Genomic DNA, 26,732 nt, shown 5'->3' on the forward strand with positions numbered 1-26,732 from the left:
AATTGCATTGTCATCAAAATATATATGACCATTATAGTCCATCGGTACTAAGTCCTTGAACTCCCTAAGTTAATCATCCACTTTAATGCAATAATGCTCTATCTTGGCTCCTTGCTCATTGTCAAACAAATGTTGCAATCACATTATCTTCCAAGGAATCCCAAACACTGAGTAAACTTATTCGAGCGATGAAAAAATCGAGCGAGCTAATGTGAGCCACTTTATCAAAACACACATAGCCAATAGTTCTTGTAACTCACTCATTTCTGTAAGTCGCTTATTTATTCATTTCAGAGACTAGATAAATTGGTCCTATACCTCCTAAAGATGGCTGGTAAATTTAATAATGGATATGCTAACCAAGAGGTAGGTGCTAGCAAGCTTGGCATTGGATAACTCTTGAGCTTGTTCTTTCTTGTGTTTTTTGCTAGCAAGTAAAAGAAACCTCGTAGCTTTTCCATTTCTAAAAGGAATTTTGTAAGTTGTGACAATCATTTTTCTCAAACATTGGTCTAACATTGCTGACATGGTGTTTGCAGGCCTTCCTGTCCATCAATGCTCGACCTTGTAAGCTACCCCCCCCCCCCCCCCCCCCCCCCCCCCCCCCCCCCCCCCCCCCCGCCGCCCTTACTTTTGCATTATATTTGAGTATTTTTCAACTCTTTTCTCATTGGGAAACCTTCTTAGCTAACTATAGTGAATATTTTAGGGTGCTACGAATTGAGACCATCACCTTTTTTTTTCTATCTGTTGATCACTATCACTATCCTTTTTGAGTTTTAATCAGCTTTAATGAGGAATCTACCAAGATCTCAAAATACAAAATTGAAGGTCGACCTGCAGGCAAGAAGTTTGTATTGCGTTGACTACTACATGCTTGTCTCCCCACCTTTCTTGAAAGGGAAAATTTTAATAAAATCCATTAAGCTTTTGTTCTCCACTTTTTCTAATCCCCCCCCCTCGCCCCCGGTCTCTTTCTCTCTCATCATGCATGCAATAAACAAAGACTCTAGAGTCTAAACCCTCTACTTGCATGCTAAAAACCTCCCTCTCTCTCTCTCTCTCAAAATTGTGAAGCACTTCTTTGGTGACTCTATGTTAATTCACATGATCTCGCTTGCACACAAAAAGACCGTGCTCCTTCTCAGCAAGTCTGTCCGCCACCACATCCACCCTTGGCCACCACTATCCTCAAGGGAAAATATTGTTGGGGGCAAGGGCTATAGCAAAACAAAATATTTGAGAAGCAACTCTCTCTCTCTCTCTCTCTCTCTCTCTCTCTCTCTCTCTCTCTCTCTCTCTCTCTCTCTCTTTCTCTCTCTCTCTCTCTCTCTCTCAACGGTGTGTGGCCTTAGTGGAGAGGTAGGATGATATTGTTGTTGTGTGTAGTGTTTTCCAAAAACATTTATAACAATCAATAGAAAAAAGGAGAGCATTGAAAATCTCCCAATTTTTAGTCTAAATTTTGGGTTTTTATCAGTTTTTACACTCAATCCTCAAAATTTAGCCAGTTTCCATCAAGGTGACCCTCCAAAACTAGCCAAGAATTTTCAATTTTTGTCCTTAAAAAATACACTAAAAATCGGTTTTCTATGAACATTGGTTATGCGTGTGTAACACGGTGAGGACTTGCTAGTCATGGGCTACTACTAGTGAAAGACGGGATAGAGAATCAAAATTGCTAATAATGAATTTTCATTGACAACAGATGTAGTCATTCCATCTCTCTCTCTCTCTCTCTCTCTCTCTCATTGTATAGTAAAAGAAATATCCCTCGAAGGGTATGCTCAACCGTTTCAAGCTTGAAGGGAAGCAAAAGAAAGCTATGCACAGCAAGTACTTGGAGGAGAAATAACAACATGAATGATGGTCCAAGGAGGAAGAGCAACACAACAGACTAATTCCCGGTGTAAAAAAAATGACACCAATTGCAAAACCAACGGAAGGGGTATTTTAGAGCTGACTTGTGAACAAGACTCGATCTTGCCATCCGACGGCCTGGAGTCCACCCTAGCCCCTCTAACCACTACATCTCCAGACTCACGTTGCTTCTAAAGTGGTACGCTTAAGCATAATTAGCTGGGGGTAGACAAGTCCGTAAACAAGGGTTGTCTTTTTACTTGCCCCTCTATCCTAACACATTGCAAGCTTTAATGAAAAAAGTCTATGTACTTTTTCCTTTAGCATAAAGAGAGAGAGAGTGTGTTAAAAGAAAAATATATATTCTCTTTTTATTCACAACAACAAAAAAAGAGAGTATTAAAAAAAGAAAAGAGAATAGAGTTATCCATTTCTTTTTCATGCTAATCTCATGAGATGCCAATTTTGTGAGTGAATGGGAAATGGTGAAGGAAGGACACATGCCACATGGCAATCGTATAGAAGCAAGAAAATTTGGACGGCTCTGTGATGCAAGTTCAGGAGACAGTAACAAACTAAAGGCGGGTGTCAAGCAGGAAAAGGTGGGTGCTAAGAGACGTGATAGCCATGTAGGTGTGCACGAGGCTTGCAAGGGTTGGCGAGGGGATCAGGGGTTGGGTGTGCACTTTTTTATATTTGCAATGTTGCACAGTGGAGGTAGCAAGGGCTCTTAGCTGGGTTGGTTAGCTCTACACATTTAGACTAAAGTGTTGATGTACATAGGGTAGAGTCTCATCATTGAAATTTTAATTAGAGCATTCTAAAGTGAGATATGTGGGAAATGTGTGAGAGTCTGTATAGATTCTACCGAATGAAGTGGAGTGAATAGACAACTCTTTTTTAAATCTCTTTAATGTTTTCTTCAATGCGTTTTTAAAAAAAATCTCCCTGAAAGGGGTTGCACGAAAAAACTTGTGTAAAGTCTTTGATTTTCTAAAATGCAAGCTCAAAATCTAGCCAAGATTTCACACTTTTAATCGGTTAACATACGCTGGACCCAGTCTTTTTCTAACACTAATCTGAGAGAGTCTCACTTCTTTCTTTTCAATTTTTATACATATCGAAGAGTTTCAAGAACAAAGGCCCATTCACTTTCATATTTTGGAATATCTTCTAAGTCCCTTGTTGCACTAGGGCGCTGTCCCAACCTCCTTTTGTGGAGATGGCCGCTAATGCTGCTATCACACTGGACTTGAAAACAAAACCTACACATTTTTTTGAATAAATGGGAGTAGCTCACATGGTTAAACCTCTGGCTTAGATGTTGTTTGTCAGGGCTCGATGCCTCTAAAATGAACTCCCGTGTGCACATTTTGCAGTCGGTCACTACTTGGAGAACTTGGGTGAGGGTGCAAAGCCATCCCTCTGACAAGGGGTGGAGGCCAACTTTTTACTTTTATCTACAAATGACTGGCTACCACCTCCACATGGCCTTCGCTTCTATGCCCTAGTGTGACATGGGCCCACGACAAATCGATCTTCTCATTCAAGAGTACTATGATCTCTCTCTCTCTCTCTCTCTCTCTCTCTCTCTCTCTCTCTCTCTCTCTCTCTCTCACACACACACACACACACACACACATGCATGCACGCACGCACACACATGGAGAACAAGGCTCAACAATTAGTCTTCTGATAGTTTTAAGAGTCTTAGAGATGAATAGGCACCATCTAAGGAACATTATACTTTTGTAAATTTTAAAATTAAATATCGCTCAACAATTAAGCTTCTATGACATGGCGCTTCTAAAGCCCTCATTCTCCCTCTTCCTAGTGCCCTCATTACTTGTCTCATTATAAGAGTTGGATACTATATATATTATAAAGATTCTCTCCCCCTCATTTTTTTGCCTAGCTAATAATCCTCACCCACGCGTACACCTTGCCTAGTTTGTGCAGCACTGCACCTTGGGGCTTGCTCTGCTCCTCTATTAGCTTCTACCTTAGCCTACATTCATGAGCATGTGTGAAGTTAGAGAGAGAGAGAGAGAGAGAGAGAGAGAGAGGACCCCAATCTTGTGCGCTATGGTCAAAGAGAGAAGAGAGCCCATTTGCAACAAGAGAGAAAGAGTGATGGGATGCAAGAGGAGAGACAAAGAGCATGCAACATGTCTGTGTCCTACAGCTCTTGGAGTCAAAGCCTCATGAGTCACGTATTTTGAATAAGGACGTAAGACAAGAATCGGCACACATAGATCACTGCTTTATTAGGATTTGAAGGTGGTTGTGTATATGCTATGGAGAGAGAGAGAGAGAGAGAGAGAGAGAGAGAGAGAGAGAGAGAGAGAGAGAGAGAGAATATATAAGAAAAATATAGACATGGTCCCTAGGTGGCATGACCCCTTCTTCTTTATCCTTGATGTTGATGATGGAGCTCGAACCACATCACAATGGAAAACATGGGGCAATGCTGTATAAGTATTTGCTCGGAAAATATCACTCGGTGTATGGTAAGACGCATTATCTTCATCTTTGGTTTGGCACTAGAGGTTCTAATGACCTAGTTCTCACTCCTAAAGCTCACATGAGCTAATCTCTCTGAAGTGATTTGAGAGGATTTTTTAGACAAATTATTCGACAAATTCTCTTCCAAAATGATCTTGAACTGCTTTGTACAACATTAATTTATGTTCTCTTTTGTGGACATGGTACTATAACTATCCCCTTGGATTTGATATCTAGACTAACAAAAGTATTTTGATCTTAGAAACATGAGAGTTGTGCAATGAAGGACAATAGAAATCCCAACTGTTATCAGAACACAGTAATTCCAATTACCTCCTTGGTTATATAGAATTAGTTAAAAAATCCCCAAGTGTTTAGCCTAAAATTCAATGGACACTCAAGAGTTCTTAAGTCCCTACTTTTCACATCAAGATTCCCCTAGATGTGCAAATTGGAAATTCCAAATTTTGAAACACTTTTGAGAGTGGTTGACACACTTGGTCAGCTGCTTAGTGTCTCTATCTTCAAGATATTCCCACTTGTTTTCACCAATTTGAATCTCTTTTGATGGGGCAAATCCAATTTTATTAGTTTGCAACGCACTTTTTGGTCTTCTCTTTTAATTTAGCACTTTCTCTTGACCTTTTGGCCCTTTTCTATTATTAAAGCTCCCTTGCTGAACTCTTTGTGTTTTCTCTATGTGAAAGACACCTCTCTAGTCAACCCTCTGTCAAACCTCACTAGTGTACATGGACCACGATCCGTAGGATCAATCTATAGATTTTGGTCTCCATTGGAAGAAATTATTGACGTGTCATTCCAAGGTTTTTGTAGATTTGAATGACAAAATTTTAGTTTCCCTTTATATTTTGGTTTGATATGATGTTTTTGATCTATCTTTTCAAATTTTTGATTTGATGAGTATTTTAAGGTCTTCTTCTCGTCAAAGGGTTGGATTTAGTATGATCAGACCATAGGATTTCAATGTATGACTACCTTCCTTGGTTTGAGCTAGACATACATGGATTGGGATCCATGTTCCCTCTTCATTTACAGTGCAAATCTTTGGTTTTACTTTATAGGGTATTTATAGGTGAATCATTTCATATTTTGCAATTTTAAACATGTTTGCCTTGTTTACCAACATTTCTTTGCATTTCAAAGAGTTATGGTCTCCTTTGTACAAATATGATTTTTAGTTAATTTTTCTCTGACTTTTGCAGCTCCAAGTGATGTATTTTTAATTGCTTAACATACTCCTATGAAATTAAAATGACACAATGCAGTGGATTGTACAAAACTTAAAAAAAGTAGCCAACGGAGGTGGTGTGCAAAACTCTTTGAAAACAACGTTAGATAAAATGCTTTAAATTCACTCAATCACAACACTCTTTGCCACCAAATGATAACTCTAAACAACCCTCGACTCCTAGACCCTACCAAGTGACAAAACCTCATTTTGCCACTTTGTTGCTAGTGAAAAATATGATCGGTTTTAGGATTGGTGTTTAGGATGGTTTGTGGACAAGCAAATATGGTAACAAATTCATTCAACCATTTGTAGGAATGAATCCTTAGCAGCAGCACAATTGTTAGAGGAGTTCCTTGATGGGTGTCTATAAGATAGCTATCTAGCACTAGCATACACAATATGTCAATACTCAGGGAAGCAACCAAGATGGGGCATAGAGACGTGTTGGGTAGTCAAGCATAACACAGATAGTATTGTAAGAAGGTGCACTCACAAGAAATAAAAAATAATCACCAATGGTCTATCAATGTTTACTCAATCCTTGCCTTTACTAACCACTTAAAAATTCCTCAACTACACGAGCTTGAAACATCAAGAAATATTGGGAGACTATAGGCAAGGGTAAATAGAACATATCTTGACCCTTTTCATTGATGGTTCCTCAACTAAATGAGCTTGAAAATTGGAGAAACCTTGCGAGACAATAGGCAAGCAGTAAATAGAAACCGACACTTTTACTCTCCTTGACTTGGAACTTTTGACCATGATCTTGACCTCCAACTACAATAGAATGAGTATGTGATGACTGGTAGAAAGAGGCAGCATTTTAATAAATACATTGTTACGATCACATATCCATGGTTAATGGTCTACAAAACAATGAGACATAATTGTTATGATTTGATTTGCTAAAACTCTAAAGGTATGGCATGTGGGCATTGTAGTTTCTAGTACATGACCGTCGATCAGGTCCTCTGAAAACAAGATGTCACATGCAGATGTAACCATGATTCCCCCACTACAAGAGGTCACTTAAATTTTGGCGCCAAATTACTGGCGTCAATGAGCGAGCGCCGGTATATGTGTAGGTAAGCATGGAGGGAGATGAAGTTTTTAAAATTTTTCATTTTTAAGTTTATGGCGTCTATTCCGATGAGCTTTCCTACGGTTGTGTCGAAGCACTTTTCGACGCCTGTATAGATACATATTTCAACGCTTGTACTGAAACCTGTACTACCGATGGACCCTGCAAAAAACAAACCCGTGGGTCTTTTCCTACGCATTTCTCTTCTTTTGCGCCTCTTCTCTTGCTCTCTTCTTCCTCGCCTACTGCAAATCTGGTGCGAAACAAGTTGGTGGATGTGAAAATTTTACTTGTCGAGTACTCCATAGCACCAAGGTGAGATTGTTTTCAAGTTTGCTTGTAGGTTTAGGGTTTAGGGTTTAGGGTTTAGGGTTTAAAGTTTAAGGTTTAGGATTTAACATAGTGTGTGTATGTGTGTGCGCGCGTGTGTGTTTTTGCAGGTTCGAGGACGTTTACAACATCTTTTCTTGCTCAAATAGGTTGCATGTGAGTGCTCAAACTTTTAATGCATATTAAATTAATTTATATATTGACAAAAGAAAATTTCATGCTTTAAACTTTCAAAGCTTTAAATATTTATATCATTTTGTTTTGAAATAATGCTTTGAAAAAAATTGGTTTTGAAATTATGGTTTGTGTTGTGAAATTTCGTTTGGAACTATGAAAAAAAATTCGTTTTGGTTTATGAAAAATTCTTGTTTTGAAAAAAAATCGTTTTGAATTATCTCGTTTTTGAAATTATGCGATTGATGAGGTTTAGGCTATATGTTTCAGTTAGGTTTAATTTAGGTTATATATAGATTAGGTTAGGGTATAGGTTATATGTTAAGTTATAAGTTATAAGTTATGTTATAAATTATAAGTTAGGTTATACGTTATGCTATGTTAGGTTATGTTAGCTTATAAGTTAGGTTAGGTTATAAGACGTTAATTATGTTAGGTTAGCTTATAGATTAAGTTACATTATCTTATAGGTTACGTTTAAATTATATGTTAAATTAAGTTAGGTTATAGGTTATACACTATGTTAGCTAGATTATAGGTAAGGTTATAAGTTGTACGTAAAAAGTTAGATTATGTTATATGTTAAGTTAACTCATGTTTAGGTTATAGGTTTAATTTTAAAAAAAAACACAAAAAACGGACTTCAATTAGGTTAGGTTATAGGTTAGGTTTAGATTATAGGTTATGTTAAATTGGGTTTAGGTTATAGATTAGGTTTATGTTATAGGTTACTGTTAGGGCTAGCAGCAAATTAATATAAGAAAAAATACAAACGAACTTCGAAGGTGACTAGTGTACGTATGTACTTCAAAAAGTGCAAAAGGACTTTGGTTAGGTTATGTTATAGGTTAGGTTTTAGATTATGTTAGATTATATTATGTTTAGGTCATAGGTTAAGTTAGATTATAGGTTAGATTAGAGCTAGCGGCAAATTACTAAGTAAAAAAATGCAAACGGACTTTGAAGATGACTTATGTACTTCAAAAAGTGCAAACAGACTTCGATTAGGTCAGGTTATACGTTAAGTTTAGGTTATAGGTTATAGGTTATAGGTTATGTCAGAATATAGGTTAGGTTGGAGCTAGCGGCAAATAGCAGAAAAAATGCAAACGTACTTTGAAGATGACTCGTGTACTTCAAAAAATGCAAACGGACTTTGGTTAAGTTAGCCTATAGGTTAGGTTTATGTTATAGGTTAGGTGAGAGCTAGCGCCAAATTAATAGTAGAAAAAATGCAAACGGATTTCGAAGGTGACTCGTGTACTTCTAAAAATGCAAACGGACTTCGGTTACGTTAGGTTTAGGTTAGGTTTAGATTATAGGTTAGGTTAGGTTAGAGCTAGCGACAAATAGTAAAAAAAACGCAAACGAACTTCGAGAATGACTCGTGTACATCAAAAAATGTAAACAGACTTTGGTTAGGTTTTGTTATAGATGAGGTTATAGGTTAGGTTTAATTTGGTTATAGGTTAGGTCATAGTTTAGGTTATAGGTTAGGTTAGGCTCACACAAACTTCAAAAAAACTAATATATAGTCATTGACCCTGTGGTCCTAATCACCGTGCACCTCTAGACCGAGGTGTGTGGGGATCGGGCATTGCTAAAGAATGTGAGGTTGTTAGAGCTAGCAACAAATAGTTGAAAAAATGCAATCGGACTTCAAAAGTGCACATAGACTTCAAGAACCTCAATATAAAGTCATTGACTAATAAAGACGAGATTATTACCATGTGCTCCTAATCTCTGTGCACCTCTAGACCGAGGTATGCGGGGATCGGGCCTGGCTAGAGAATATGAGTTTATTAGAGCTAGCAACAAATAGTTGAAAAAAACGCAATCGGACTCCAAAAGTGCACACAGACTTCAAGAACCTTAATATATAGTCATTGACCAATAAAAACGGGATTATTACACTACGGTCCTAATCTCCGTGCACCTCTAGACCAAGGTGTGCGGGGATCGGGCCTGGCTAGAGAATGTGAGGTTGTCATGTATTGTCATGTATTTAGTAGTGTGTAGTTATAGTAACTAGAGTGTTTTAATTATTTATTGCATCATTAGTAGATAAAGTATGGATGATAGAATGACGTGTCCTCGCATTGCAAGCATCACATTTTTCAAAAAAAAGAAATCTACGACCAACACATACGCAATCATAGGCTCTTTTCAATAGAGAAACTACAAGACCTGCGTTATCGATCTCATGGTGTAGAGACAATAGATCAAACTTTGTCAGTAGATATTGCTCCAACTTACATTCCAGAGAATACAATTTTCAAACGAACAGCCATCGACTGAGTCCTCCCAACCAGTACCTGATGTGGAATTTCAAGAAGTAGAGATGGAGCAGATGTTGGATGCATTCTTTGACATGGATCACATCAGTGAAAGCATAGAAGACGACAACATTGAACGCAATACTCCGGACCAACCTCAGCCATCCCGTTTATATCGACGGCATGATATCAACGATAAAGAGGGCGAGATGATGCAAATTCTTTCATGCATGCCGCTTTACACTGGTGCAAAAATCTCAGTTCTCCGTACCGCGTTGGCAATGCTTAATTTTGAGTCTGTCTACGGTTGGTCTGACGCCTCAGTCACAAAGCTTTTCAGGTAAATACATTGTATCCTAAGCATGATAAAGTGAAAATTACAGTTCAATAATTTGATCAAGGGGCTGAATTGTTCATGTAACGACAGGTTGCTCAATGAGCAAACCTTGCCAGAAGGGAATCACATGTCCCCTACCCGTCTAGCCGCTAAAAAGATTCTTACTAATTTGGGCTTGGATTATCACAAAATACATACATGTACTAATGATTGTTTCCTTTTGGCAATGAGTATGCAAATTTGGCATAGTGTCCCAATTGTGGATCAAACAGGTAGAGGAGGACACACAAGGAAAATTTCCCTGTAAACGTCCTTTGACACTTTCCTATCATTCCAAGAATAAAGAGCATGTTCAGGTGCAAGTGCATAGCCGCTTTGATGACATGGCACTCAAATACTAGATCGACAGATGATGTAATGCGGGTACCTGCTCACTCTCGTGCATGGAAGCACATAGAGGAAAGTTGGCCTACATTTAAGAACGAGCCTCGATGTATCCGCTTTGGTCTAGCAATGGATGGAGTAAACCCATTAGGATTACGGTGTTCGTCATGGAGCACGTGGCGTATTTGTCTGGTTAATTATAATCTTCCACCATGGCTAGCTATCAAGTAGGGCCATCTGTTGTTGTCATTGATCGTCCCAGGAAAGTACAAAGCAAAGACATGGACATCTATCTAACACCACTTATAGAAGAGCTCCAAATCTTGTGGACAGGAATCGATGTGGTTCATATATCCCAACCAATCGGACGACGGAATGTACATGTGCAAGGCATTCTCATGTAGACCATGCACGATTGGCCAAGCTTCGGTGAGTACTCAGGTGAGTGCCTTTGAAACCCTCACACACATGTGATCCCGGGCTATGCTAACACTTTTATATTTTAATTTTGTGATGTTTCAGGCTTGAGTACTTAGGCAATCATGCATGTCCGAGCAAAGGGTCTCTTTTGATAGTGGTATTAGGGCGAGCTTCTTCCAAGAAAGTAGGAGTAGTGCCAGGGATGAGAACACAAAGACTAGCCAACTTGAATACTTTGGCTACATTCAAGACATCTTGAAGATTACCTTTAGAAAGTTTGATATGTTTATCTCTAGGCGGATGTGGACAGATGCAAGGGATACATTCGTACTTCCCGAGCATTGAGCTACCAAGCATGAAACAAAAACCACTAAAGGGTACTCATGTGTCATAGCAATCAACCAAATCTTAGCTAAAAAAGCAAGTAAATCGAGCACAATAATCAACCACATATTAGCTAAAAATCAAGTAGATCTAGCACAAAAATCCCCCCTTTGGCTAAAACAATTCCATTTGTATATTTTCACTTAAGTAGTAAAAGATCCATTTAACTACCTTACCAATGTATAGAACCTAGTCTATGCATAAATTTGCTCTAAGATTGCATATTGAACATTTTCCTCATAATGCATACAAAAATTAGGCAACCAAATAGCCTATTGATAGAGGGTGACATCAAAGAAATATCCAACTTCATGAAGAATAAGCTTCAAACCTATCTCCATAATAGAGCCAATAGGCTTGCAGCCCTCAAGGCCAAACATGTGCACCCATGTCTCAATGTACTTTCTTTGAGTCAAAGCTATTTGCAAGTGAGATACAGAGGGAGGGTAAAAAGGAGATAGGGAGGGTGAGTGAGAGTGGGACAAAGATGAAGAAGGTGGGAAAGTGGGAGAGAGAGAGAGAGAGAGAGAGAGAGAGAGAGAGAGAGAGAGAGGAAAGGAGGATGTACCTTATCAAGGTTGAATATCGTCATGAAAATAAATTTGAGAATTTAAAAAAATTAAACACCCCAAGCCTTTATATAGGCACCCTCTACCCTCCCTTAACCCCTCTTCTTCTTCTACCCCTCTCTCTCTCTCTCTCTCTCTCTCTCTCTCTCTCTCTCTCTCTCTCTCTCCCTCCCTCCTTCCCTCTCTCTCTCACTTGTGCTAAGCGTGAGTGAGCGCTAGTGCTCAATTGCATTTAACACAAGTGAGAGAGGGAGGGAAGGAGGCATGGTGGGTTGGAGGGAGATATATAGAGAGGGTGGGAGAATGGGTAAGAGAGAGAGAGAGAGAGAAGAAGAAGACAATGTACCTTACAAAGTAAGAGATCGTCACAAAATTATATTTTGAGCAGTAAAAAAAATTAAACACCTCAAGCCTTTACATAGGCAACTTAAACCCGGTTCGTTAATCCCTCTTCTTCTTGTATCCTTATATCTCTCTCGCTTTCTAGCTCACCCTCTCTTCCTACCTCTCACCCTCCCTCCCTTCCTCCCTCTCTCACTTTCCCTTGGATGGAAGTAGCCATAAAGCAAAAACAGGTTGGGACAATAAGCTGTGAGGAGGATAATGCTTCACATCGACCTGAGTATTCCTTCCTACATCTCACCCTCCCTCCCTTCCTCCCTCTCTCACTTTCCCTTGGATGGAAGTAGCCATAAAGCAAAACAAGGTTGGGACATTAAGTTGTGAGGAGAATAATGCTTCACTTCAAGCTGAGTATCTCACACAAAACATCCCACAAAATGGTAGAGATCTCCGAGCAACTACCGGGGTGGCCAGTCAGCGAAGAACACGATGGTGGGCTAGTGGTTGAGGAGACAGACATTTATAAGACAATGTGGGCAATCTACCATATATCAAAGGAAAGTAGGGTTCAATGTCAACAGTGGTTAGGATCTAGAGTTTGTAAATGCAAAAAAATACAAAGAACACAGGTGTAGGTGTTGTTGCACCATCCTTTTGGGGTATTTGGACATGGGAAAGAGGGGATGACAGTACTCATGGTAACGGTTCAAAGGCACAATTCATGTGGTTCTGCAAAGATAGTGTGCATCACATGTGGCAAATCTGCAACACAATCACTCAATGCCCTGCAAGAGTCCCCAATATAAGGCCAATGGAGAAGGGAACAAACATGATTGCTTTAGAGTTGCTAGATTCAACTGTCATTGTACGACATAAAAAAGAATTGTAATTTTTTTATCACATTTCCTAGTGCCCTTATGTAATTATATGGCGCAAACTGTAACTGTAGGTTTAATATTGTAATTCTTTTTGTGGGAATTCATGATTTGAGAGGGTGACTTGTGTCTTCTTGTTATTTTGCTATGTGCAAAACATATTTTTTGGTTAGTACATGTTACCTGCTGATTTAATGTTGTGAGTCATTTTGGAGAATTTCATGATTTAATAGGGTGGCTTGTGTCTTCTTGTCCTTCCCCTATGTTTGAAGCATAATTTTTTTAAATGTACATGTTAGTTTGAAGGTTCAATTGGATTGTGAAATAACAAAGAAAGCTCCCTTCAAAAAGCTCTCTCCAACTAGGGCGTGAAAAGCTTTCTCCTTGCAAACACTACTCCAAAGAAAGGCTTAGAAAAAGCTACCTCAAAAGCTCCCTCCAAAAGCTCTCTCCATTCCCATCCCCATTCAAAGAAACATGTCTAATGTCAAGTGTGCATTTTTTGCAACCTCCTCATACCTTCTTCCTCCTTGATGTTGTGGTCTTGGATGCTGGAGTTGGTGAAAAAGTTGTGATTGCAACTTGATGCTTAACATCTTTGTGATTTGTTGGAATATTGGACAATCTTCAAGAAGTTGTTTCCATCAACAATCAAGGTCAAACTCTTGTTCTAGTTGTACTTATCTCCATTCTTCCTCTGGAGTTGCAAAATAAATTTTGTAATGGATAGGTGACTACTATTCATGAGTATAGCTTACCCCTTCATAGAGGGTTCTTTAGGATGGACATGACTATGTACTTCCACTAGTGTAGTTTGGCAATGTCCCATGTTTTAGTAGGGTTCTTTATGCGAGTGCATGATTGAATCATTCTCAACTACATCTTGATTGCCATATAATCCGATAGTTCCTGAGGTTTGATTGAGCCCAAACTTGTGAATATTTGTTTCCAATATGTAATTGTATGAATTAACTAATCCCCTATGGTAGACTCAGATGTATCTTGTTCATCATTAGAACTCACCTTGTAGATGGATCTATCTTGACCTATGCAAGCTACCAAAAATTTATCTAAGTTAAGAGGGTGTCAAGTACCTTGACAAAATTCTATCCATACACATCCTCATAAATCAGTTTGTCACACCAAGTTTTGTGATCCAATAAAAAGATAATTTTGAACCTTATACTTTGGGCGTTGCTTGAAACAATCCCGCGGCGGTGTGGGACAATTTCAAGCAGTATTCAGGATGGGAGGCTGATGTCTTGGGTTGGGGGGAGAAGATTATAGATATAGTCTCTCCGTTTTAAAATTTGTAGAAAATTTTTCTCTCACATCACCACTCCATTTACAGATCTATGTAGCATATGTTATAGACATAGCCATGTGTATGGTCACACCAATTTTCTCTCACATCACCACTCCATTTACAAGATCTATGTAGCATATGTTACAGACATAGCCATGTGTATGGTCATACAATGTATGGTCACACCAATTTGTGTGCATCACCAATTATGTTCTTGATTCTATAATGCACAAAAATTTATCTCCCTCCTACCTACAATAAAAAATTTCTCTCCCTCTCACCTCCAATGGCCTCAAACAATGCTTCAAAAGGTCCCACGTTGGCACGGGACAGTTTCAAGCAGTGTCCCACAATGCAAATCTATGGACAATGCTCTCCCTTCCACAATGCACAAAACTTGCTCTCCCTCCCACCTCCAATGTCCTTGTATAGTTCTTGAAAAGGTCCCACATTGGCACAGAACAATTATGGGTAGTGCCCCAAGCCGTTAGAGGTGAGAGGTAGCTGTGTGGTAGTGAGATCCATCAAAGGCATACCTAGATGGTGGTTGTCTTTTGGGACCCATAAACATAGATTATGAAGGCTAGAATGGCTCAGTAAAGCAAGAAATAGCAAGCAAGCAATGGCCTACATGATTTGGAGCGTGCATATTTACTTGACCCAGTTGTGAGAGGTAAACCCTTCAAAAAATTTCTTCCCTATTTTTTCTGCCCCCAAGTTTATCTATGTTTTGACACATTCGACAACGAAATGTTCTATCAAAACGTTGGTTTAATTTTCCCAAAAGAAGGATTCTCCTTCTCTACAAGAAGTACTCCCTTTTGCTCTTGCACTCTCTCTTCGAATGATGAGTTGTCAAGTTTACGCTATCATCCCATTGTCAAATAAATAGTCTATATAGAGGACCTTGAAGTGAGCTAAAAGAGCAAAACACATTACACATGTTGCTCTTGGGTGTATCAAGTGACTTCAATGGCAATGTCAAGGTATCCTTTTTTCATAGTGTTCGCTTTTGAGAACTGCTTGGACTGGGACCACAATCACATATATTCAAGATGTCTATTACTAGGCACAAGAGTATTGTTGATCTAGTGAACTGCATGTGCCCAAAAGGAAATTTGCAAGATGTTTCACTTTGATCATGTGTATCATGTGGGGGATTGGCCTGCCATGTCACCACGGCCTACCATGTTGACACATGTTTATGATCTGTATGTAAGAGAGATTCTACATTGGCAATATGTGAGTTTATCATGGAAAACAAGCATGACCAAATAGAGTTCTGAAAAATGCTTTAAATATTTGTGGTTGATCATGAGATAAACAAAGGAAAAGAGTGACCAATCTTTATTGGCTAGATGAAACTCTTGAAGAAGACAACCATAGACCAAAGTTTCCTACTATCACCACCCTAGTTCACACCATATCACATAACAAGAAAGAATGTTCCATCTCTTTAAATCTTTGACTAGAACAAAAGCTGCCTCAAACAGTTTGCGCAATTAGACGCATAAAGCTAGGCATAAAAATGACATGTTTTGGTATGCTATCTTTTATATACTTGCTTCATTTTGTTAGCTTGCGTAACTTAATTAAGTAAGAAATTCTTGTCACGACTATTTTGCTAGATTGCCTACAATTGCCATAACACTAGGAATGTCTTTTATACTTGATTGATTTTTGTAGTTTACAAAACTTAATCAAGTAGGTAATTTGTGTCACTGTTCTCACAACCTTTGCTTGGAAAAATGTCATGCTCGATTTCTTTCGCTCGGCATATGGATTTCCTCAAGGGCACCACTATAGTTGGTTGTTTATATTTTTCTCTCTTGATTCATTAGGGCCAAAAACGACTCAAAAAGGATGTGTAAGAATTGGTTCAATCGTTAATTATTGAAGCCGCTGATAGTCAAAACGGCTCCAAATTTGGCCGTTTTAGGTACTTAAAGCATATCTATGTAGTTTAAAACATATCTAAGTACATTTCTTTAAGTATCCAAAAAGTTATCGTTTTCACATTCCTCTTTTGTGGTTTACCTTGAAGGTTGTCCTCATTAAAGTGACTTGGTGGCAAATAGTTGTTTCCTTCACTTTTGAATGACTTCATTCCCTCCTCTCTTTTGTTTGTATTCCATGACCTTTTGTTTTTCTCTTCTCACCTGCACAAGCTTTCCCTCTACCCTTTACTTTTGCTCTTCTCACCTCCACGAGATTTCCCTTTGCTCTTCTAATGCTTATAACTTTGCTAGTTTGAGTTCCATATTACCTTTTGTTGTGTGCTCTTCAATTACAATGGTTAATCGCAAGCTTTGTTTGAATATTAAATTCAACCTGGAGTAGGCAACTACGCGTAGTGTCTATCAAAGACCACTTACAAACTCAAATGAAGCTCAACAACTTTGAAACAAAGGAAAGAAGCACATTGACCTATGGATAGATGGAAGTCCACCAGATCCCAGAACTGGAAGGTATCCATCTTTTCACACACCCCATGATTTGATGAGATTTGTTGGAAATGGGTTTGATGGTTTACTAGGATATAGTTCTAAGCTATCTCAATCACACATTAACCATGCACAATACATCTACTATCTCCAAACAACTTTGTCTTTGAATGCAACAAAAATTTTAGAATTTTGAAAACTAAATAGCCGCTTTAAAACAAGTTAATGATGATCAGTTTGTAGACTCTAAAAGAAACCCCAATACGAATAAGAGCACGAGTAAAACAAATGAGGGATGTGTAAACTTGACAGAAGGATCTAGACAAAGGAAAAAGAAGGTTGAAAATTGTTAGAGAACATGTAACCAGCCTTACGATTTGACATGTCTAATGCTCAGGAAAGGGTAAGATTATTGAATGAAATAATGAATAGGTCAAATATCTTGAAACTTCTAGATCTTCCTAAAAATCAAGCCCAAAAAAATTGATCGTTCAACATCTACTAAAAGATATTAATTTTTTGGTTCAAACTTCCCAAATGCATGAGGTTTGTGACATAGTGGGAGTGAGCAGAAGGGGGTATAGATCCATTCCCAAAACCTCGTTCCGCGTACTTAAGTATTACAAGATCAAAGCCTTTGGGTTGCCTAGGCCTCACAATGTTGGAAAAGTGAGAACTCTATTGAATGAAGAAATACCCAAACATTTTGGAGAATATTACCATATTGAAGGAACAATGCCATACCAGAAATTTAAAAAAAAAATCCTCTTTTGAATACAATGTTTGTAATAATATTTATATGAATTTTAAAAAATCCAATCTGCTATGGTGAGATACTATAAAATGCAAGAAATACATTGTGATGGAAAACTTGTATTTGTTATTAAACTCGATGAGGCTCAAATTCAAAATTGTCAAAAAATGGAAAGAGTATATATATCTTTAATGAATAAAGCACTAGACTATAGCCCAGGTAAGCTCGACGCCCCATGTCACAAAACTCAATCAAAAATGGAGCTATGGTGGATTGGATTAGCTCAAATGCCACTAGAGAGACATGATACGTTAAAATGGATATTTTTGCATATCAAAATTTCAAAGCGAAAATGCAAGTGAACATCTCCATGTAGAGGGCATGGGTGACTTCATTGTAGAATGGCACTTGAGTCCGGATCTGAAGGCACTGAAGTGAATGTTTGGTGTATGTGGGGGTTCGAGTACCAAGTATTTATGTATGTATTGTATGGAAAGCGCTAGAACCAGAGGATGGATTGCAAAGCATGAGGGTGGAAAACCACCTTTTAGAAATAATGTGAATGTTGTCGACTAACCATCTTCTCTTATGATTTGGGATCCAATTCTATCAATAGACTTAAAAATATACACATATGTACACTACATGCAGATATTAGAATCTTAAACAAATTTCTTCGAGTGCATCTTGATTATGCATATTCTATTAAGCCAACTAAACTTGCAGATGAGTGCATAGAAAAATGCGAAGCTTTACTCTCTCAAATGGGATTTCATGGAGGTCAAGTGCATCTGAAAAAGGATCTTACTCTTTTTAAAGGGACAGGTGATGTTTTGCAAGATGTTTCAATGGGAGGGGCAAAAGCGAGTAGATTCTTGAGAAATCATGACAGCAAGCAAGTCAACACTATGTGGAATTTTTGGAAGGATCTCTGTGTCATAACTACAAACATCAAAAGTAGACAGATGTAGCCAAAAAATGCATGGAAGTATGGCAAAAGCTCGGGGAAACATATATCATGAATTTAATGCGTTTTTGGCTAGTTGTGGGATAAAACACCAATGTACAATGTTGTATAGTCCTTAGCAAAATGGTGTTGCGAAAAAAAAAAAAAGGTCACTTACAAAAATGGCACAATGTATGGTCAAAAGTCAAGCTTTTCCGCATTTTTTTTGGCTTGAAGCCATCATGTGTGCCACTTATCTACTTAGCAGGTGTCCTATGAAAGCTTTGCAGTCTATGACTCCTTATGAAGCATGGCATGATAGAAAGCCTTCTATTGAGCACATGCACATTTTTTTTTGTTTGGCTTATGCTTTGGTGAAACAAACAAAGCACAAAAAATGGATGATAAGGTTGTCAAATGCATTTTTGTTGGTTATAGTGCTGAAAGCAAAGGTTACAAATTGTATCATCCACAAACAAAGCATATCTTGGTCTCATAGGATGTTGTGTTTGTGGAAGATTCTGTTCAGCCCTTTCTATCATGTACTAGAGACAATAATGTAAGCTCACAAGACATTTATGACACTTTGTTGCCTCTTTTTAGTGGTGGAAGTTTGAATGTAAATTCCAATGAGGCAAATGTACAACGTATGGGGGTTTCTGAAAATGTTACAGATCAGCCTATTACTAATGCAGATGTACATGATGTACTTGATGAGGAAAGAGCTGAGAATGAGCAGGCTAGAGGTATGCCAAAATGGTTCGTGCATACTTTGCGTGACAATAAATTGGATGCACCTTTGTCTAGTCATGCTCCTTTAGGTTCTCGCCATGTATCTTATGCATCAAATTGTTATGCTTTGGATGTGTCTGGCTTATGTGATGCTGAAGAACCTCTGTCTTTTGATGAAGCATAAAATTCAGAAAATTGGATGGCTACCATGCAATCAGAATATGATGCACTTATAGAAAATGACACATGGAGTTTATGTGATTTGCCTCCTAGAAAAAAGGCCATTGGTACGAAGTGGGTTTACAAATTGAAATGCAAGTCGGATGGTGAGATTGATCACTATAAGGCTCGACTTGTTGCAAAGGGTTATGCACAGCAAAAAGGTATAGATTATGAAGAGACTTTTGCTCCCACTTCTTCATGGCACCTCATTCTATACAATTGGCTTTAAGACTAATTTTCATGAAACCATGAACGTAGGATATCAATGAGGTTCTATCACATAGAGGAAGATTTTAGTAGACCATTTATCCCAAAAAAGTGCAAGATAAAAAACGTAAAAAGCCACTAACGTGGCTTTTAAATTTGGGAGCACACATGTTTTTGACTCAAGGAGGTAAATCTTTAGTCTATTTACCAGATTACTGTTCCTTTCTCACATAAATTGATGGTGTCATTGTCAGAGGAAAACAAAGAGGAGTAATCTTTTTTATCCATAAGTAGTGTTGCATGATGTTGTTTTGCATGGTATTGTAATTAAGTGATTCACATTATTTCCACTTGCATGGCCAACGATGTTTTTTGTATTAATTGGTGATATGGTTTGGTGGTTGCTAGCTACATTTCATAGAGCACTGCGACTATGTCATGGATGTACTTGCAGGGTGTGGTGGTTTGGGAATGGCCAATGCAAAGAAGCTGAGACATTGTCTGTGTATAGAACTAGACTATGTGCTCTATGGAAGGTGTTTGTCTTCCATAGTGTTTGGACCCATACCATGCTAAGGGAGAGCTTTTTTTTTTTTTGATATTCTAGACATTTCATTTTTTTGCTACTTTTATATGTGGATTATGTGCTTCTTTGCCGCAATACTTTTGGCGATAACTATGTGAGTATACGGTTGGCATCTAATTATGCTAGTTTGGGAGAGCAATTTTTATGTTCTTGGCATGTGACTATGTTGATTTGTCTTTATTATGATAGATTTGTCTTAAACTCCACGTGGAAGCCCCATGGAGGGTGAATGGTAAATCTTGTTAAAAAAGACTCGCTTGTACAAAGGAAAAACTGACAAATTTCCTGCAGGAGATTGCATCCATTCACTTGTTTCCTTTGTTTTAAGAAGCATACCATGTGAGCACTTGGTAAGTATGTGATAGGGTCTTACTTTATTTTGGATCCAAAATTATTTTGCTTTTTCTATTTCACTTCATGTCTACAGTTTAGTTGCATGTTTCCTTAGACACGTTGAGTACATGCCATGTTGCATGTGTTTTGTTTCGTATTTGTGGCTTAGAAGTGCAAAGTGACAATGGGGGTTCCAAAGCTCAAAAAAGTAAATTGATTGTTAAAGCACAAAAATGGAAGCTTGGAAAAATGTCATCCACATCCCTCCTCATAGAACGCTTATTCCCTATTGCCTATTTTTTGCAACTCGAGGTGTCCAAGTGATGTTCTTGGATCACCCAACATTTCATAATAGACTTTCTTACCTCCTCCCAAAAGAAGAGCGGTCTTTTTTGCCGATTTGACTCCCTTCACATTCCAAGGCTAGGGACATAGGGACTCCTTCTAAGTGACTAGAAATAGTAGTTTAAGCCAAGGAGTATAGTAATGGTGAGCTTGAAAAAGGCTAGGTTAAAGATTACAAAATAAAAGATGGTAGGCTAGAATTTGGATAGGCTAGAATTTGGATAGGGTCGTCTGGAAGGCTCTCAAGATCGTGCAGTCAAATCAAGGCTTATCTCTCTTTTGGAGGATGGCTCATTTGACCCATCTTTTTGGACAAGAGAGATTGTCTCGAAAGGTAAGATTTTTCAACATTTAGGAGCCCCCTTGGGGGTAGACCTCACACAGACAAAGGTTCCAATGGGTCATAGATAAGATCACGAGCAAGATGATAAGGTGGGAGTATGTGCTTCTACCTTTTCCAAGTCAGGCCGAAGTGATCAACTTCTTCATGATTGCTTGCATTGCTTTTACCAGCCCGCTCCTTAAAATAGCCAAATGCAACTAGAAAGAGTTTCTAAAATTGATTAAAAAGTTTATGTGGAAAAATAACATCAAAGCCTTGACACCTTGACAGTGGGTGAAATGGGACGTAGTCGCGAGACTAGTTGAGCAAGGTGGTGTTGGAATCCTCAACCCTACCGTTCATGCAGAGGCCCTTTGTGCCAAGCTCGTGGTCTTGATAGTGAAACAAGACCAGACATGGGCTATTATGACTTACGATATGATGGACCAATATACGAAGCTCTACTCTAAAGGGGGTTAGTGGAAAGGGATCGAAGCTCATGACAAACTGCTTGCCCCTCAATGGGCTAGATTGAGAATGAGCAGCATAACGGGTGAGATGGTATGAAAGTGCAATAGAGCTATGAAGGCCTTGGAGGGGAGAGAGTTAACCTGATACTTCCAAAACTCTATAATAGTTTGGTCCATGTGGCTAGTCAAAGCGGTTGGTATACCTTTGGACCCATATTGGAGAGAGATTGCTAGGAAGTGTCTGACCCACTTGTGGGATGACTTCAGCTTAAATTGGAAAGAGACGGACTTTGTGGCTGCCCAATTTCACCTTACAGGTATGGAGAGGGTGCTAATTAACAGAGCTTTGGAAAGGCTAGGCAACCTCTTAATGCTCTTAAGTGTACCCAACTTTGAGTGGAAAGCCTGGCGATGGCCACAAAGTAGCCACGTCCTCAAACCACACACCAAGGGAATATGCCTTGCTCTTATACACAAGGCAGATTGATTCGTCCCCCTCAACAAACGGTGGGGCAAGAAATGTTCAGAGGCTCGATGGTTGGCATCCACAAAAAACATATGGGACCCTCAACTACCCTTGTCAATGAAGTTTTTTCTATGGAATGTGTTATTGGGGGCCTTACCAACAAGAGACAAGATCTTAGCTCAAGTTATAGGCTCTGATAGGTGTTTGGGTTGTAGAACTGCTAGGGAGGATCTATCCCACTTATTTTTGGAGTGCCCGAGGGTAAGAGGCATGGCAAGTAAGGTGTGTAAATGGATCCAAAGGACTTGGAAGATTGGTTTCTCCAAGAATGATCTTCTCCTTTGGGGAAAGAGATGATAAGCCAACTAATTCTGCTTTGTACTCAAGTCATTAGATTTTGCTTCCTCCACCATGTTTGGAAGATAAGGAATGGTCAAGTGTTTGTACAAGAGCTCTCGGTTGCCAACTTCACAGACATTATCCATGATAGTAGGGAAACTATCTTTGGGATTGGAAAAGGCAAGACTTATGATGAGTGGAATTGGGTAACTATGTCATTGTGATGTTTGGGGCTTTGGAGCATCCTTTTGAATGTAAGTGGCCATGGCTAGTATTGAGCATGGTGCTGATGTAATAGTATTCTCTTTTTAATATAACCTCTCACATATTGTGAGATTTTAAAATAAAACTTTAACTTGAGGCATGATCACATACAATTTGAGGTGACTAAAACTTCAAAACAAGAACTTGCAAGGAAGTAATGTAAATGTTAAGTGTTGGAGTGTCTGTAAAATTTACATGGAGGTGACTTGAGTCCTCTTGTGACTTTGCTCTTTTTAGTTGGGTTTTTAGTAAACTCAGTGAGATGACAATAATACCTAGTCTCCAATAATAAGCAATCACCTTGAACTACCGCTTCAAATCCTTCCACTTCCTCTGCCAGAATGTCTTGCAACTTACTAAGCACTGTTGCAAGATCAAATTGGGGATCAAAATTTTCCAATGCATTAGTGTAGACTTCCATGTCACCACCATCTTTCAAAATAGCATCCAAAAGCTTTTCACTTGGACTCTCTTCAATCATCGCCTCTTGACCTATGGAAGAAGATTCATCCTTAATAGAAACACGGCAAAGGTGAATTCCTTAAGGACATGATCAAAGGCGGAGGAAAAATTTCAAAATACACCGTATTGTGTGGTGAGGTGGGCAAAAAACTTTGATACACAACCCGAACAAAGCGATAGGATGTGTAGAAGAAAGTCCAAAATGTGACTATCCCGTGGTGTAGGATTGACTAATACCAGAAAATGCAATTAAGATTAACATCAATATATAGACATTTCCGTACACATGACCAATAAGAGGATGCCATGTGGCACCAACAGTCATGTGTACGAAAATATTTTTGCATAAAATGTGCATAAAGTTAATAAATTGTCACTTCCCACCCGGCACCACGTAATAGAAGTCTCTCCTCCTCAACCAAAACAACATAATACATGTTTTCTTAAAGTTTCAAAAGGTCTCTATCGCTTTGTTCGGGATTCTTATTGAGTTTCTCTTAGACCTCGCTCACGACGCGATAGTAGTAGGTTAGACAATTGTAAACCTTCTGTATCATGTCATCCGGATGATTTGAGTTTCATTTTGACATTAAAGAAAGTCAACCTTCACGAAGCAATAGAAGAAGGTTCTAATTCCTAAAAACTACATATCGTGTCATTAAGGGAGGCTTTTTTAAAGTTTAAATTTTGAGTTTTTTTTTTGTCATCCCTCCCGATCCAATAGCAATAGGTTTCAATTTCATCAACACTCCATATCGCGTCATTTTGGGAGCCTTGTGTAAGTTTTATATCTTATCTTTTGACTTTAATCTTTTTGTTGTTGGCCTTGTTCCGTTAAATATGGCTAGGAAAAAGCAAATGGCAAGGAAGGTTTGTCAAAAACCAAAGGATTCACAGAATCAAGAAGATAACTAGAAAGATACAGATGCAAAATGTGAAGACAAACCATCACCAAAGCCTTGCACCAAACGACATCTAGAAAAGGTTGAATTATCAGGTGAAGTCTCTAAGAGAGATTAGAGAAGCACAAAAGCCAACATCTTTGCTTATTCCTAGGTTGTCATTTATGAGAGTTGTGAAAGAAATCTCAGATAGGTTGATCAGTAGTATGATTAGTAACTACCTTGTCAAAGCAAGGTGGCAATCTTTAGCATTGATGTGCCTAGAAGAGGCTGCTAAAGATTTTTTGATAGACTTTATGAACGATGGCTATATTGTTGCTACATTTTCTCACAGGGTGACACTTATGAGCAAAGGTTTTGTGCTTGTGTCAAGGCTTAGATACAAATTTGCCAAGGTTCTTGAACCTATTCCTAGTGAAGACTTGAAAGCATATCAAATCTTGAATATTCCTCCTGCAAGACAATAGAAGGAATTTGTTCAGAAGCCACCTGTTGTCATTGAAGATGTAACACACTTGTATAACACAAGAAAGGATCGGGATGACAAAGAAGGTAAGGAGAAGCAGAGAGACCAGGAGCATATATCAGAAGATGCTATCCTGATAGAGCAAGAAGAATGTCTTAGGGCATCCAGCACCCTCCTTTTTGAAATGTGACAAGACAAATGGTTGTGGATGTCTCTCCATGCATAGGGAGGATGAGGTGTATTGTGACATAGCCCCTGAACACACAAGTATGCTTGTGAACCACAACATTGAGATTGGTGACATTGTGTTGTTTGTTTGTCTTAGGTATGTGTTGTTCCCTTTGCTATTTCTTTTTTAATGCCTACCTACATTAGGTGATGTATTGCATTGTTTCTAGGTGGCTTATAAGGGATCTCCCTGATTCTATGGCTATTCAAGTATCCATACTTGATCCTTTAGTGACATAGTGTCTATTCAACAAGATGGGGGAGCTTTCAAGTTTTGACATGCTAACATGGAATTACATAATATACCCTTATTTTGAAGTGTAAGTTTTACTCCCAACATTTTTTGGTTATATTTTGGTGTTATTTCTTGATAAATCTCTCTTCTGTGTTGCAGAGGTCATTGGAGTCTGATTCTCTTCAATCTATTGGATAAAGATGTTATATTCATGAATGTACCAAGCATTCATGGGAGAAGTCAAATGTAAGCATGAAGCATGTGTTCTTTCTAGTAGCCCCTTTCTATTTTTTTAGCTCTTTGTTTGAATTTTATTTCTTTTGCTTGCAGTGCTACCAAATTTATCCTTAATCACATGAGTACCATCATAATGATCACAACTTAGAAGCATTCAAGTATTACAATCAAAAAGTTCCTCTACAGACGGACTCAACATCTTGTGGATGGATGGTTATTGCTAATGCATGGAGATTTCTTGAGTCAAAGTTCAGGATGACTACACTCACTATAAGTGTGCATCACTTGTGCCATTGGGTTTGATCCTTAAGTTTTGTACTCATGCTCATCAATTTTCTTTTATTTTCTATATTTGCATGAATATCCACAGTCCTGGGTTACTTGGGTGAGGGACAAAGTTGCTTCTATGGTCTTGGAAGGATCAATAAACCCAAATGATCTAAAGTCCACTTTGCCCCCAAAGAAAGATACATCTACCAAGGGTGAAACTACAAGCAAAAGGGAAAGGGAGGACAAGAAGAAAAGCACTACAAAGAAGAAGGGCGACCCAAAGAAGAGCCCTGCAACAAAGAAGGGTAATGCAAAGAAGAGAAGCCCTCCAAGGAAGAAGAGCAATGTAAAGAAGAGCCATGCAAAAAAACTACCAAAGATACGAGCCTTGCAAAAGGCCCTCCATTCCATTCACCATTCAAATTTAAAGCTCAGAGGCCTTGCTCATCTGCAAAAAGTAAGGAGGTAGAGTCTGGCTCCCCTTTCTGTCTCCCATTCATATCTTCCAAGAAGGCTGCCAAGTCTCCTAAGCCAACCCCTAAGAAGCCCAAGGAACCCATTTCCAAATCTCCCAAGCCAATCTGTGAGGAGCCAAAGTCACCAACCCTTGAGGAACCCAACTCACCTCCACACCCTCTTGAGCCTCTTTCATAAAACATTTGATCATAGCAATAAGAAAAGGCAAAGGGTCTCTGAGGATCCAAATTCCTCCCCAGCCTGAAGCGAGAGATTCTGTATCTTCTAATTTGATTTTGTGAAATACAAAATGGAATAAAAGGTCAATTGGTTCAAGTTTTAATCTTAACCACCAAAAATAGGTAGATATAGTGATTTTAGCCAAAAAAACCCCAAGACATTTAGCCATTTTCCACCAAAAAAGAACCATAAAGGCTCAAGATTGAGGAGACAAGAGTGTCGTACTTTTGTATATGTGTCGAATGACTATTGGATTATTCCTTAATTGTTGAATTAACAAACATCCTGTTTTTAACCATTTTTGGCCTTAATGCATCTATATACTAGCTCATGGTCTTTGTTGATGCTGTTTTCTCTTGTTTCTTGGTTTGGTTCTTGTCTCTACTCTTCCAAAATCTCTTGAGACATTCTCACCAAATTTTGAAAAGCTTCTAATTTAGAGACTTCTAGTTTAGGACTAGCTCCATTTGTTTTTTAGGTCCTAACCAGCTTGGAGCTCTGCTTGGTATGCTTCTAATGTGGCATTGATTGTCTTAAAGGGTTTGATTAGTACAGAACCCCATGAGCCTATTGGTGGTTCCTTAACCTCGCTTGACTTTGTTTCCTTGGCCTTTTCTAGATATTCTAGAGCCTTAGCCTTGGATTCTTTAGTCATATTTCGTTTCTTTTCTTGTTGTTTCCATCTCTTTGCTCTCCAATATCTTTTGG

The 26,732-nt window shown here is 38.6% G+C and overlaps 1 pseudogene; it reads left to right on the forward strand.

Moving 5' to 3' along the window:
- The first annotated feature begins 24,865 nt into the window (after positions 1 to 24,865).
- Positions 24,866 to 25,797, forward strand: LOC147463158 (uncharacterized; annotated as a pseudogene).
- The last annotated feature ends 935 nt before the right edge of the window (positions 25,798 to 26,732 follow it).

This window comes from Adiantum capillus-veneris, chromosome 2 (genome assembly GCF_014529385.1).
Source record: "Adiantum capillus-veneris isolate H3 chromosome 2, ASM1452938v2, whole genome shotgun sequence".
NCBI classification, from domain to species: domain Eukaryota; kingdom Viridiplantae; phylum Streptophyta; class Polypodiopsida; order Polypodiales; family Pteridaceae; genus Adiantum; species Adiantum capillus-veneris.